Source organism: Hoplias malabaricus, chromosome 1 (assembly GCF_029633855.1).
Source record: "Hoplias malabaricus isolate fHopMal1 chromosome 1, fHopMal1.hap1, whole genome shotgun sequence".
Classification (NCBI taxonomy): Eukaryota; Metazoa; Chordata; class Actinopteri; order Characiformes; family Erythrinidae; genus Hoplias; species Hoplias malabaricus.
In genome coordinates, this window is record NC_089800.1 from 32,665,437 (window position 1) to 32,680,782 (window position 15,346).

At 41.1% G+C, this 15,346-nt stretch overlaps 1 long non-coding RNA gene across 1 annotated transcript; it reads right to left on the minus strand.

The window, feature by feature from the left end:
• Nucleotides 1–3,585: 3,585 nt before the first annotated feature.
• Nucleotides 3,586–8,544, minus strand: LOC136664229 (uncharacterized). The gene is made up of 3 exons (XR_010795094.1): nt 8,099–8,544; nt 4,803–4,941; nt 3,586–4,701 (listed from the first exon to the last, which is right to left on the minus strand). It is a non-coding gene; the product is annotated as an uncharacterized lncRNA (long non-coding RNA).
• Between the last annotated feature and the right edge of the window lie 6,802 nt (nt 8,545–15,346).

Genomic DNA, 15,346 nt, shown 5'->3' on the forward strand with positions numbered 1-15,346 from the left:
CTGAACTAATGAATACTGATTGGACTATTGAATCCAATGGAATTTATGTTGGGCCGGAAGGGGTGGCATCACTGCTTACCCTATCACCAGATCAGTATAAATGGTTTAACCGAATGTAATCTATTCACTGTCCAGTGGAATGTATCACATTAAGGGCTGCTGCTCTGACAAGGTCACATTAACTCATGAACATAGAACTGCAGCAATGGAGACAGACAGGATTTCTCACGAGTGGAGGTAAGCCTGTAAGACACAGAGGAACTGAGACGGCTGGAAGCAGCCATACACAAACCAAAGCGAGTTGCCAGAGGTCACCAAAATGGGGACACATTGGTAAGTAGAGGTAATGAAGCAGCAGACAAGGCAGCAAAAAAAGCTGCAGGGTATACAGAGCCCAGCACAGTGATGGTGTTGGACCCTAGTGAACCATGGGACCCCGTTCCCAAAGGTATACACCTTAGACAGATACAAGATTGTGCAAGCCCAGAGGAAAATAATATGTGCATAAAGGCAGGAGCAGAGAAATGTGGATACGAATGGATGAAGGGAGGTCAATGTGTGTTACCGGGCAGGTAACACACATGTCACTGGCCAGGAAGGTGGTGGAGGAAGCACACATGGTAGCACATGTAGGAAGGAGACAGATGATGGAAAACCTTAAACAATGGTGGCATCCTTTTATGCGGGCACTAGTATCAGACTTCTTAGCCAATTGCAATGATTGCCTGGTACACAATATAGGAAAAGCATTTAAGCCAACACAGGGACGGTTTCCACATCCACTAACTCACGGGGAAGAAATTCAAATTGACTATACAGATATGATTGATCCTGTACGTAAGTATAAGTACCTTCCAGTGGTAGTGGATAGGTATTCAGGATGGGTCGAGGCAATCCCCACTTTTAGGGAGGATGCCAAATCAGTCTGCAAAATGTTGATCAACCACTGGATCCCTCAACACGGGTTCCCAAAAAGATTCACTCCGATAATGGAACTCATTTTACTAGTAAGACACTGCAGTGGGTAGAACAATTGTTAGGATTGAAACATAGCTATGGATGTGTGTACCATCCGGCTTCACAAGGTCAGGTGGAGAGGATGAATCAAACTTTGAAAACGAAATTAGCAAAAATCAAACTGGCCACAGGCATCAAATGGCTTGATACCCTTCCAATTGCTTTAATTAGTGTCCGTAGTTCAGTAAATAGAACTACAGGATTTACTCCTTTTGAATTAGTGAGAGGCATGCCATTTACGGGCCCCAACAATGTGCTTGCGTCCCCACAGAAACCACCTCAAGCAGAGTACCAACAGCTATATGAAGAACTAAAAGCTGTTTGTAAAGATTTCTCTATACAGGTGCAGGAAAGGAGAGAAGGAGAAGAACCAGAGAAGAAGGATCCAGAAGTGGCAGTCTCACCTTGGGTCCTCCTGAAGGTCATCAAGCGGAAGTGGTGCGAACCTCGCTGGACAGGACCCTACCAAGTGATGGAGAGAACCAGTTGTGCAGTCCGGCTGAAGGGTAAAAGCTTACAGTGGTGCCACCTTACACAGTGCAGAGCCGCACCAACACCTAACATCAAACATTCACTGAAGGAAAACAACACCTCAGAAGAGGCTGATCAAGCAGCCTCAACCAACATAGGGGCAGAATAATCCCGAGGCAGGGACACGACAAGGAAAGTCTATCCTTGCCCGCAGCGCAGATCCCTACCAACGGATGAAGAATACACTTTAACACATACACATATAGGGCTCATTGTAATCTCTTAGTCCAGAGGGTGAGTGGTAGGACAGAGGTGTCCATTCCCAACAGGAGCGGTGTAATTGCCCGCTACCACCACCATCTGCCATCACGCTCTACCTAAGTCACTCGCCAACACGGGGGTGACCTAGGCAGACCCATCTAACATATTAATTGCTTAGCATTTATCTAAATGTATTGACCTGTCAGTTGGACAGGTCAAAAGGGGGAATTGTGGAAAATATTATTAATAAAAGTATTTGTATGGTTTGGTTTTAGTTGACATTAAAGTAACCCTGCAAGGTTTAGGCAACATGAGTACATGCAGGACAGTAGTCAAAACAGGAAGGTCAGGGGTTCATAGCAATCAATATGATCTGCATATGCAGACAGTTAATCTTGAGCAATCTTGCAAAGCTTAGGCAATATGAGTAAGTGTAAAAAAAGCAGCAACACACATTAGCGCACTGCTAATCAGATGGATCAGCTAAAGCAAAACAGAATGTTCAATAACACTTACATATCCAGACAGAAAAACAGTTATACACACATAGCAACCGCCTAGCAACGCTGATGCGCACAAATTGAGGTCCAATCACAAACAGACACCTTGCTTAAGTGTCAGACAGAACATAGTATAAGAAGAGGAGTCAGAAAGCGAGGTCTTCGGAGAACAGGACGTAAAAGGCTAAATGTATTGAATGTACTGTTCTCCCCGGAATTCCGTATAATTAAAACTGTTTTGATTGTTCACTCAAACTCTGTTAACCTCTTCTGTTCCAATTATTTGCATCAACGAATGCGCAGGACAGATTTGTCCACAACACTGATGATCTTGAAATAGCAAACCCACTTGGTACATCAAGGAAAATCCACAAGCTAACAGCAGTGTACTGGGTACTTGCTTATCTCCCTAGTAAAAACAGATCAGCCTTGTATGTTATTCAGCCAGCAGCATTGTGTAAAGTTTCTGACATTCAGAAATTTGGCTATGAAAGAATACTCAGTCCACTGCTAAAAGACACTTGAACAAGATGGTGTATTCATAGAGTCCATGGGTAAGGCAGTTCGGGGCATGGTCACATGTGTGGTTTCTGACAATCTTGCTGCTCATATGTTAGCAGGCTTTACAAAGTCTTTCAGAGCCAAAGATTTTTGCTACTGATTATTGGTGATAAAATTCCAGAGGGAGATGGGGCATGGACAGAACTCATGGATTTGAAAGTGGTAGTTGAGTTGGGGTGTCCCCAACATTTACAGAGGAAACTATCCAATGTTTTCATACAAAGATACAGGACCATAGACAAATGTTGCTGGTGGTTTTTCCTCATTTCACACTCCGCCCTAAACATCACTATGTTGAACATTATCCTGAGCTCATCCACTGTTTTGGGCCACTTGTCCACTTGTGGACAATGAGAATTGAAGGCAAACATTGTTTTTTCAAGCGTGTGGTTCAGGACACACACAAATTGCTGAATGTGCTAAACAAGCAATCATCAGTACATGGTGGCATACCATGTCAGTGCCCCGTCATTTATTTATTTATTTATTTTTTAAATCACACCAACAGACATCTAACGTCTCCTCTGTGATGGTGTCAGTACTTCCTGATATCGCAAAGGCAAACCCAAGTAAACATTTAGCCGTTGATTCAACGTTGAAATAACGTACTTGACTGTCGTCTAATCAACGTTTTCTTAAAGTTGAAAATGAAAGTTGAAAAGATGTCCAAACACAGACGTTGAAAAGATGACTAAAAAAGTCACATTAAAGACGTCCTTTTAAAGCCATTATTTCAATGCTGAAATCACGTACCTAAATGTCATTCAATAAACACCGAATTAAAGTTGAAAAGACAACCAAACATAAACTTTGAAAAGACGAGTAACAGAGTCACATTACAAATGTGCTTTCAAAGTACAGTAGGTTCCATTAAGAATTTAATGGTTCAGACTGGATTTTAATGGTGTCTACATCTAATAGTTTCCATGATGTAACCCATTAGCACTTAATGGTTCCTAATAGTTTATCCATTATTTATTTTAATAGATTCCATTATGTAACACTTCTATTACTATTTATTTGTACTTGTCAGTTCACAATCCTGGTTTTTAAAAAAACATTACACCCATAGGTAAAAGCAAAATATTTATAAACATATAGGCAAATTTTTGTAATTAGCCCAAAATGTGACTCAAACATGGCATGGCATACATGTATTTAACATTAGCTTTATATATATACCACCCCAGTGACAAACCATTTTGTACCCTGTGGTGACTAAAGTGTACCAGAATTATTAACACAAATATTCATAATGGGCGGCACAGTGGCACAGCAGGTAGTGTCGCAGTCACACAGCTCCAGGGACCTGGAGGTTGTGGGTTTGATTCCCGCTCCGGGTGACTGTCTGTGAGGAGTTGGTGTGTTCTCCCAGATATAATGTTGTAGGTTCACCCTACAGAAAAACAGAAATAGACTTGGCATGACACACTAAGACATAATACTGACTTTCCATTGACTGTGACTATTTCAGTTGGTGTGGCAACAGTTTACCTTATGATACTTAATGAGGGGGTCAGAGTTGTAAATCAAGAAAAGTCAATGCCTATACATCATGAAGAAAAATGCTTTAATAATGATCCCATACCTATTAACTATTAATTTATATTGGTGCCCCCCTCTGGAGTTTGGTGTTTTCTTACTGTGTCTGTATGGGTTTCCTCTGTGTGCTCCTGGTTTCCTCCCATGATCCAAACACACATTGGCAGGTGGATTGGCTACTCAAAAGTGTCCATTGTGTGAGTGAAATTGTGGGTGTGTGGTGCCCTGTGAAGGACTAGTGCCCTGTCTAGGGCTCTGTGCCCTGTGAAGGACAGTGCTCTGTGTTCTCACCTTGCGCAGAGTGACTCCAGGTAGTATGTAAATATTTTGTACCCACCACAACCTTGAACTGGACAAGCAGAAAATGAATGAATACATAAATGAATGAAAGCACAGAAATTGATGCAATAATTGTTAAATTATTATTTAGGTCAAATGTTTAAATCAAACCTGTAAGCTTTGACGTCCTCTCTCATCTCAACGTCAGTGTGGTGATGTGTATTTTAGGGAGTACAGCTGTAAATCCATTGCTGAACTGGTGAATTTTGTTCACGGTTAGAGTATGGATTCCATCAACCTCATCAGACAACTGTAAAAACAAAGCAGAACACAATAGATGAAAGCTTTATTATAATAATCCAATAAATTATATCAATAAAGACAATGGTGTAGTGTAAATAAGATAGAATAAGGAAACGATATTAGACAAATATTAATATAATAGAATATTAATAATGGTCTTACAGTAAAAAACTAATATAAATCTAGTATTATATTATAGTATTATATTATAAATATTATAATAATATTATACATATATATACTATTTTCAGAATTATAAAAGATACAATAATACTTATATGATGTTGGTTCACTTGCTACCAGCACTGAGCATTTGGTGACAATGCTATTGATGCATCTGTTGACTTCCTTGCCTGATAAAATTACCGAAACCTTCAGATCTCTGCAACATTGAAAAGTGGCACATTTTCTAGCTTTTGCTTGAGTGACATATGCAAGGCGTGCTTGAGGATGGACAGTATTGACTCAAAACATGTATGCTTTCATTAATAATCAGATCACAGCTTATAAGTTTTAAAATATTATTACTGATTCTATAATATAATAAAATACATACTTGCATTAGTGTTCCCACAACATTGTTGTAACACACTGAGCCTCTCCGTCCTCAGGAGAGAGAGAGAGAGAGAGAGAGAGAGAGAGAGAGAGAGAGGTGGAGAAAAGCTGGAGAAGAGATGAAATGGCAGAGAGTGAATCAGTAAACGAGGAGCAACACGAGCGCCTCCAGACTCTGGCCAATCAGACGATCAGATTACAGCAGCACACACCCGTCTCCAGAGAAACAAACCCACAGATCCCTCCATCATCTCAAATAGAGACGCTCCCGACACCCCCCAGCACCAGTAACACCACCCTGCCTCAGGACATGCTCCGGCTGGAGGGTAATCGCCATGGAAACCTTTAGCATTAACAAAGAGTCACTTGCTGTAACCCACTAATGGTGATATTAACAACAAATACACAAACACAATCAGCACCTCGCTCTAAAGATGACATCATAACACATCAAATAAACAAATATTGCTCACCGCTGCCCTCTAAAGACAACATTAAAACCCATAAAATAGCATCATCACTCAGCACAGCCTTCTAAACAAACATCAAATAAAACAACAACGCTCACTGCTGCCCTCTTAAGTTGTAATTATGAAACAAACAATAAAATACACAAACAACACTCACAGCACAAAACCTGAGTCAGAGCCGTTATTGTTTTTGTACGTGTTCAAACAAACACTTTTTCTGTTTTCTTTTATTTACATGTATTTACCTCGACCCAACGAATGGAAATGACCCCAGGTCAATTTAAATATTTAATGATGAAATCAAACAATGGAAAACAACTGTGTCCAGATTAAATAATCCGGGTCAGCTCTAGTTTCTTTCCACTGAATGATATTAAAGACTAACTCTGAAATCCAGGAGTCCAGCTCCTGAATGTCTCTCAAGACAGAAGCAAATTGACCACACAGTGGCCTGCATTAGTTCAATAAACCACATTACTGAGGACAAATGTCCGTCTTGTAAAGACACTAACTGTTTAAGGAGGCTCTGTTCACTGCCGGTGAGTGACTGATCACTGGAGAATTGTGTTTGTGTGCGTTTCTAACACGATTTACTCTCTACAGCTGTTAAAGAGACGGATAAAGAAAACAGAACATTGTTTCTCATGACAAGAGTCGCGATCTGATGTAGTTATAGATCAGGGACTTTGACAGATCTATTGGAAGCACAACTTCAAACAGCTCAGTTTAGTGCACAAAGGAACTCAAAGTGGACACAGGACAGAGACTGTGTGCTTTTGTCTCAGAGCTGTGACACAGAGGCAGCTAAAAATGAGTCTGAAATGTGTTCCTTATCTGCAGCTTCTGGAACTTTCCAATCCAACTTAAATAGCAGATACATCCTGGTGCATTTATGGTGTAATGACCATTTCAGAAAGAAACTGGTGAATAAGGAGCCAGCTTCAGCTTTTTACTGGTTCCTTCAATAAGTGTGAGGAGTGTGGTGAGAGTGAGGAGAGTGTGGTGAATGTGGGAAGTGTGTGGTAAATGCGAGGAGAGTGTGGTGGGTGTGTGGTGAGTGTGAGGATAGTGTGGTGTATGTGAGAAGTGTGTGGTGAGTGCGATGAGAGTGTGGTGAGTGTGTGTGGTGAGTGTGAGAAGTGTGTGGTGAGTGTGAGGAGAGTGTGATGAGTGTGCGAAGTGTGTGGTGAGTGTGAGACGTGTGTGGTGAGTGTGAGGAGAGTGTGGTGAGTGTGAGAAGTGTGTAGTGAGTGTAAGAAGTGTGTGGTGAGTGTGAGGAGAATGTGGTGAGTGCGATGAATGCAATGAGAGTGTTGTGAGTGTGAGAAGTATTTGGTGAGTGTGAGGAGAGTGTGAGGAGAGTGTGACGTATGTGGTGAATGTGAGGAGAGTATGTTGAATGTGAGGAGAGTGTGGTGAGTGTGAGAAGTGTGTGGTGAGTGTGAGGAGAGCGTGTTGAGTGTGAGAAGTGTGTGGTGAGTGTGAGGAGAGTGTTGTAAGGCGAGTTTGTGCTCTATTATTTTTTTATTTAATGAGCTGTTAGTCAATGCTTAATACCAAATTTATTACTACGGCCTGTTAATACAGTGAATCCTAGTTGTATCTCTCCATTATAATCCTACTTAAGGTATAGGACTAGGAGATAACAGTGAACATTTCAAATATGTTACTATAAAATAGATTTAACAAAATGAAAAGCCAGCGTTTAATAGTTAATAAACAAATAAACACAATTAATTACTTTATCCTTGGCTGGTATATTTATTAAAACCAGCAAAACCAAGAAGCATCTTAAACTCTCTCAATCCAGTCACTCAAATCTGAAGACTCTATTCACATAACTATATAAAAATAAAAATAACATAAATAATAGTTATAATAATACAGATTTATAATACACTTTTCTTATCAAATGTTACCCAGAATTATTTAACACACTGACATTGTAAACCTGTTGAAATTTCTAAATTCAGAATTATTAATAGAGAATTTAAGCACAAACAAATCGATATGGGGTACCCCTTTTTCTTGGTGTGAGTGTATATCAGGGTACGTTGCAGGCCTGAATTGCTGCTTGTGAACGTGGTGGCCTGAAACTTAATCGCCGCTTCGCACTTTCGCAAAAAAAACTTGACTCACTCAGGGTCCATGGTGGGAGAATGGAGTGGAGAGCTGCAACCTTGCTTATGAGAAGGGAAATTCAGCGTTGCCAGAGGAAGTCTGAGCCTCTTCGCCGCTTGGACTGCTATCTGGTGTTGGTGGAGTTGACGACGGTGCACTAGTCCTTGGTACCAAGTTCCACTGGTTCAGTTCACTGGGGAAGCGAACTTTAGCTAACTTGGGTGCGGTGAGCCGGTTGGGCTAACGCTAGTCGCGCCTCGTGCTAACCACAGCAGTACTTCGGGTAGCTTACTTTACGAAGGAGAGTTTCCCTTGCTTCCGATTTCTGGGCTTATCAGTCCGCCATCGAGGTTCTCTAGTTGACAACCCAGTGCTTGACTTAACAATAAACCAAAAATATATAACGTTTTACATTATATTTATACTTTAAACTGCCGCGTTTTCCTCTTGCCCCCTCCTCTCTTTATATCCTCTCTCTCTCTCTCTCTCTCTGGAGGAAAAAAAACCCAATCAACAAAAAAGGCAGACTCTAGCAATGAATGACACCCACTCATAGCCAATGAAAACATTTTTAAACTTGAGTCTCATACTTCGTATTTTAACCCATATTAAACAGTTTTTACAGATTTTTAATATTTTAAAACATAATCACGTTATGATATAAAATACCAAAATACTTTATAAAGTAAAATCCCAAAATTGACCAAGGGCTACATCCTCCCCCCTCTAAATGTCTGGATGTCCTCATCAGACGCTTTTAGAGAAAAAAAAAAAGAAAGAAAGAAAAAAACCAGATTGAACACCAGAAAAGACTTGACTAAGACACACTACTCAAACCTTACAATACTTAATGTTGTCCCTAGATTTCCCCAACTTAATAGTTATACCTCTGTGGACTATGGTAAGTGGCTGATCATATGACCTACCCTTCTCATCATAGGTAAGCCTTAGGACTGGTTTAACTGGTCTTTTTAGGACACTTGGGGCTCTATCTGATCTTAAAGGGAGTGGCCTGGAGCTAGACCTCCCACTATGGTTATGGTTTATGAAAAGGTCCCTTCCCGAGTCATGTTCAGACTCAGATTCACTTATGACTTGGGGGCAGTAGGTGTTCTCTATAGACTTTGTAGGGACGGGGCAACTGACCACTGTCCATATCAGAGGAAGACTCAGTGGACTCTTGGGACTCTTCCTTTGTCTGGGTCACATTTTGTGTTATTTTTTTATGTGTAGCCTGTGTTTTCTGACGCACAGTAGATCTGTCTGACGTTTCCAGCTCAGTTAGCCTCACAGAGGATGCAATAGGCAAAAGATGATCACGGTGAAGTGTCTGCTCATGACCACGATGCCCCTCTGGTCTCACCCGATACACTGGCAAGTTGGGCAGTTTTCTCACCACTGTATAGGGTATGGGTTTCCAGCGATTCTGAAACTTGTTCTTCCCTTGCAAGCCCAAATTCCTCAGCAGCACACGGTCTCCCTCAGCCAAGACTTGACCTACAAATTGACCATCATAAGCCTTCTTGTTGCGCTGATGCACCTTGTTAGCATCCTCAGCAGCCAACTGATAGGCTTCCTGCAGGTCCTTCTTAAGCTTTTTTACATACTGTACATTATCTTTCACTGCAACCCCATCAAGCGGGATCCTAAAACAAAGGTCCACGGGAAGTCTGGCTTCTCGCTCGAACATCAGATAGTACGGGGAGCATCCAGTGGCATCACTCTTTGTACTGTTATAGGCGTGCACTAGATATGCCACATGCTGGCTCCAGTATCTCCTTTTTTCCGGTCCCAGTGTACCGAGAGCAATGTACGGTTAAACCGCTGAGGCTGGGGGTGGTAAAGCATTCAGTTTGGCTGTGGTCAGGACATAGGTGAGTGGGTTATTGTCCGTGTGTACTGTAAAACGGGCTCCATAAAGGTAGTCATGGAACTTATCTACAACAGACCACTTTAGCGCTAAAAATTCAAGCTGGTGGATGGTGTAATTCCGTTCAGAGTTACTAAACTTCCTGCTGGCAAATGCCACTGGTCTTAACCCTTCTTGGTGCTCCTGGTACAGGACAGCTCCGAGCCCTTTTAAGCTGGCATCAACATGCAGGAAATATGGCTTACTGGCATCAGCGAAAGTTAGCACAGGGGCTTCGGTTAGACGATGGATTATGTGATGGAAAGCTACTGTGCACGATGAGTCCCACTGATGGAGAATTCACTTATTCATAGATCAGGCATTGGATACTTCCCTAGAGGCAAAGATGTACAGACATGTGACTGCAGTAAACAAATAATATAGAAAACATGTGACTGTAATAAACAAATGATATAAAGATATGAGAATTATTTTAAACAAGTTTTATGTAGAATGGTCAAAGGTAAATTGAGTTCATAACTCAGGCCTGAACTCTGTAGAAAAAAAGGAGAATGGTGTAGCATGGGACTGTCTGGTACAGTGTGATATACGACATCTTTAGAAGATCAATCAATCAATCAATCAAATTTATTTATATAGCGCTTTTCACAACTGATGTTGTCACAAAGCAGCTTCACAGAATTCCAGTAAGACAAAGATTTGACATGAAATGTAAAAACAAATGTAAACCCTCAAGTGAGCAAGCCAGGGGCGACAGTGGCAAGGAAAAACTCCCCCAGCTGAGGAAGAAACCTTGGGAGGAACCAAGGCTCACAAGGGGTGACCCATCCTCCTCTGGTCAATCTACTGGTGATGATAGTTAGTAGTCCATGAGAACTTCAGTGTAGGGACAGCTTCAAGGCATTTGGTGGTTGCTGGAGCGTGGGCAGCTGGTCTGAAGCGTGGAGGAGGGTCTTGACAGTCATCCATCAGTGTCCAGACCGACAGGTGGGCAGTCGTTTACTCGGAAAGATGTAAAGGGATGGAATTAGTTTTGAACTGTTTTGTGTTTGTAAAGGAGAAAATATGAAAATTTCCAGAGTGTGGCTAATGACTCCGGCAGATCTGACTATGACAGCATTAACTAAAAGGAGAGAACCAGGAGGACACACAAGACACGGGAGCATCCTGAAACACTGGCATCCCTCCGCTCCACCGTCAACAAACCTGAGTGATCGCGAGAAGCGGCGGGACGACAGCACCAGCGTCTCAGTTTACTATAATTCCCTGTGTCCATGGACCCCCCAGATCTGCCACCTTTATCTATGGGGGAGCATTAGCTACCAAAAGATAAACTAAACAAATGTGTTTTTAGCCTAGATTTGAAGATTGCGACTGTGTCTGAGTCCCGAACATTTTCTGGAAGATCATTCCAGAGTCTGGGGGCTTTATAAGAAAAGGCTCTTCCCCCAGCTGAGGCCTTCTGAATTCTGGGAACAATTAAAAATCCAGTATTCTGTGATCTGAGTGAACGTCGAGGCTCATAATAGGAAATTGTATCTTGAAGATATTCAGGAGCAAGCCCATGTAGAGCTTTATATGTTAATAACAAAATTTTGTAGTCAATGCGGAATTTAACAGGCAGCCAATGAAGTGATGATAAAACTGGGCTGATATGTTCAAATTTTCTAGTTTTAGTGAGGACCCTAGCTGCAGCATTTTGAACAAGTTGAAGTTTTCTTAAATTGCTGCTGGTGCATCCTGACAGTAGTGCGTTACAGTAGTCAAGCCTTGAAGTAATAAAGGCATGTACTAATGTTTCTGCGTCCTGGAGGGATAAGGCATTTCTAATCTTAGCAATATTGCGAAGATGTAAAAAAGCTGTCCTAGTGATACTACCTATGTGTTGATCAAATGATAAATCCGGGTCAATTATGACACCAAGATTTTTTGCTGCTGAACCAGGTTTAACTGGAAAGTCAGCTAGATTTAAAATTAAATCTGATTATTTATTTCTTGCCACTTTTGGACCCAAAAGCAGGACCTCTGTTTTGTTGCTGTTTAGAAGGAGGAAGTTACGCAACATCCAGCCTTTCACGACTTTTACACAGTCCTCTATTTTCTTTAATCTGTGTTTGTCATCGGGCTTGGCTGAAATATACAATTGTGTGTCATCTGCGTAACAGTGAAAGTTAATGTCATAGTTTCTTATAACTGTGCCTAGCGGTAACATGTATAATGTAAATAATAATGGTCCTAAAATAGAGCCTTGTGGAATTCCAAATCTTACTTTAGAATAATTTGAATTTAGATTGTTTACATTTACGAATTGATAACGTTCCGTTAAGTAAGATTTGAACCATAATAGGGCTGTCCCTGTGATTCCAACCATGTTTTCTAACCTTTCTATGAGAATATTGTGGTCTATTGTATTGAAGGCTGCACTTAGGTCAAGAAGCACCAACAGGGATACGTGGCCTTGATCAGAGGCAAGAAGAAGATCATTTGTTATCTTGACTAGAGCTGTCTCTGTACTATGATGTTGCCTGAATCCAGATTGGAATTTTTCATATATATGATTCTTATGTAGATATGAACTAAGTTGTTGGGCCACAGCTCTTTCTAAGATCTTGGACAGAAATGGCAAATTAGACAGTGTACTAGCATCAAGATTTGGTTTCTTGATCATAGGTTTAATAACTGCTAGTTTAAAAGCTTTGGGTACATGGCCCAGACTAAGCGATGAGTTTACTATAGTTAAAAGAGGATCAATAATAGCTGGTAGTACTTCTTTGAGCAATTTTGTGGGAATTGCATCAAGTGTGCAAGTTGTACACTTTGCGGAGGTGATAATCTTCTCTAGTTCTAATTGTGGGAGTGGGTAAAAGGTTTCAAGTCTTTCTTTTACAGTTGTATTATGTTTTATATCATTCACATCGGGTGGCAGCCAGGATGGATTTGATCCTGTGGCTTGAGTTTGTTGTCTAATATTCTCAATTTTATTATTAAAAAAGTCCATAAAATCTTTACTGGTGAGAGTTGCTGGAATTAGTTGTTCAGAACCTGCTTGATTTTTTGTCATTCTAGAAAACACACTAAACAGTGCTCTCGGATTATTTTTATTATGGGAGATCAGCGAGGCCAGATATGCTGAGCGAGCTTTAGTGAGGGCATTTCTATACTCTATAAGGCTGTCCTTCCAGGCAGAATAGAACACTTCAAGCTTGGTTGATCGCCATTTCCGCTCTAGTTTTCGTAATGTTTGTTTTAAATTACGGGTCTTATCATTATACCATGGTGCGAGCTTTTTCTGTCTTATACTTTTATGTTTAAGTGGTGCTACCTTTTCTAAAGTAGATCGACAGGTATTTTCTAGGTAATCAGTTAGTACATCTAGGTCCATTGGGTCTGATGGAGTTGGAAATGGGGTCGATAGTTCTGGTAGGTTTTCTATAAATTGTAGGGCGGTAGATGGTTTTATTATACGCCTTGTAGAATAGCGAGGGTTCTTACATATATTATGGATAAAACGTAGCTCATATGAAATTAAGTAATGATCGGAGATTGCTGAGGATTGCGGTAGGATATTAATTTTGTCAATGTTAAGACCTAGTGTCAGAACTAAGTCTAAAGTGTGGCTGCAGTAGTGTGTAGGCCCTGTTACATTTTGAGTAATACCAATAGAGTCTAAGATTGAGGTAAATGCCTTTTTTAGTGGGTCACTTTCCTTCTCAAAATGGATATTGAAATCTCCTACAATTATAACTTTATGATTGCACACCGCTAGGTTTGTAGCAAAATCGCTGAATTCTTTCAGAAATTCTAAGTAAGGCCCTGGTGGTCTGTAAATGTTGCATAATAAAAATGCGTCCTTTTTTGTGACCGGATTTGTAATAATAGTGGAGAGAACCTCAAAAGAAGAGAAGGTGTCACATTGTTTAAGACTAATTTCTAGGGTATTTTGGTAAATTACACATACTCCACCTCCTTTGCCTGATATTCTTGGGCTATGTGCATAATTATAGCCTAGGGGGGTGGCTTCATTTAGTGCTAAATATTCATTTGGTTTAACCCACGTTTCCGTGAGACAGAAAACATTGAATTTATGATCACTTATAATATCATTTATGATGAGTGCTTTTGAGTTTAGTGATCTTATGTTGAGTAACCCAAATTTTAGTTCTGAGGTATTGCTGCTAGGTGTTGTGTATGATTTAATATTGATTAGGTTGCTGAAACAGGCTGATTTTGTTTTTCTACTTTTACATTTAGTTCGGGGGAAAGACACAGTCTCAATACAGTTGAACCTGGGTGACGCCTCAAGACAGTTCGCAGACGGTCGGTTTAGCCTGTCTGTCTGCGGCCTGGTCCCAGCTCTGGATTGTCAGCAGCTATCTACACTACTCTGCTGACTAACTAAGAGACTATGTGCTATGCTGCAAGAAAGTAAGGCAGCACCCTCCCGCGTGGGGTGGATATCATCCCTACCTATAAGGCCAGGTTTGCCCTCAAAACATAACCAATTGTTTATAAAGCCCACTTGATTTTCGGAACACCACTTGGACATCCAGCAGTTTAACGCCCAAAGTCTGCTGTAAGCTTCGTCGCCACGCCGCATTGGTATGGGGCCAGAGCAGATTACGGCATCGGACATCGTCTGGGCCAGTTTAATCACCTCTGTAATATTACCCTTAGTTACCTCAGACTGCCGCAGACGAATATCATTGGCCCCTATATGAATGACTACCCTCGAATATCTCCTATTAGCTAACAGTCTAAGGTTGCCACTAATATCCGGCGCTCTGGCTCCCGATAAACAGCTAACTGTTACTGCCGGCGCCCCTAAAGGAGTAGCTAATTTCATGTGTCGAACAATAGAGTCTCCTATAACCAGAGCACTCTTAACAGGCTCCTCAGCGGGTGCTTCGCTGAGCAGGGCAAACCTGTTTGACACGTGAATCGGAGGAGCATGGTGTCCCGGTGGGCTAGCTTTGGCCTCAGCGTTGGCAAGATAAGGATACCTTCTTAGTTGGACTCCTATGATATACTGCATCCTTAAGGAGATAAGGGTACCATTTAATTGGGGTCCTATGGAATGCAACCTAATTAAAAAATGGGAGGGGCGAGATGATCTCACCCCAAAAAGTGTATTCTGCAGGAGGCCTTCTGTGATTGCTCTCCAAATAAAGAACCTGCTGATCTTCCAAGAGGTTGTCTTTGTTTTTCAAGTATTTTTTTAAGAACTAGAAACTTTTATTAGAACTTATTCTTTCAAGTATTATAGTTAGAATAGATATAAGATTAATACATCGTGGTAACGACACCCACATTTACCAAATGGTTCTGACTCTTTCCGATAGGCTTTGGCCCTTTCTGTAGCCTGCTCTCATCTATGCCGTGTAGGAGCATAGCCCTTG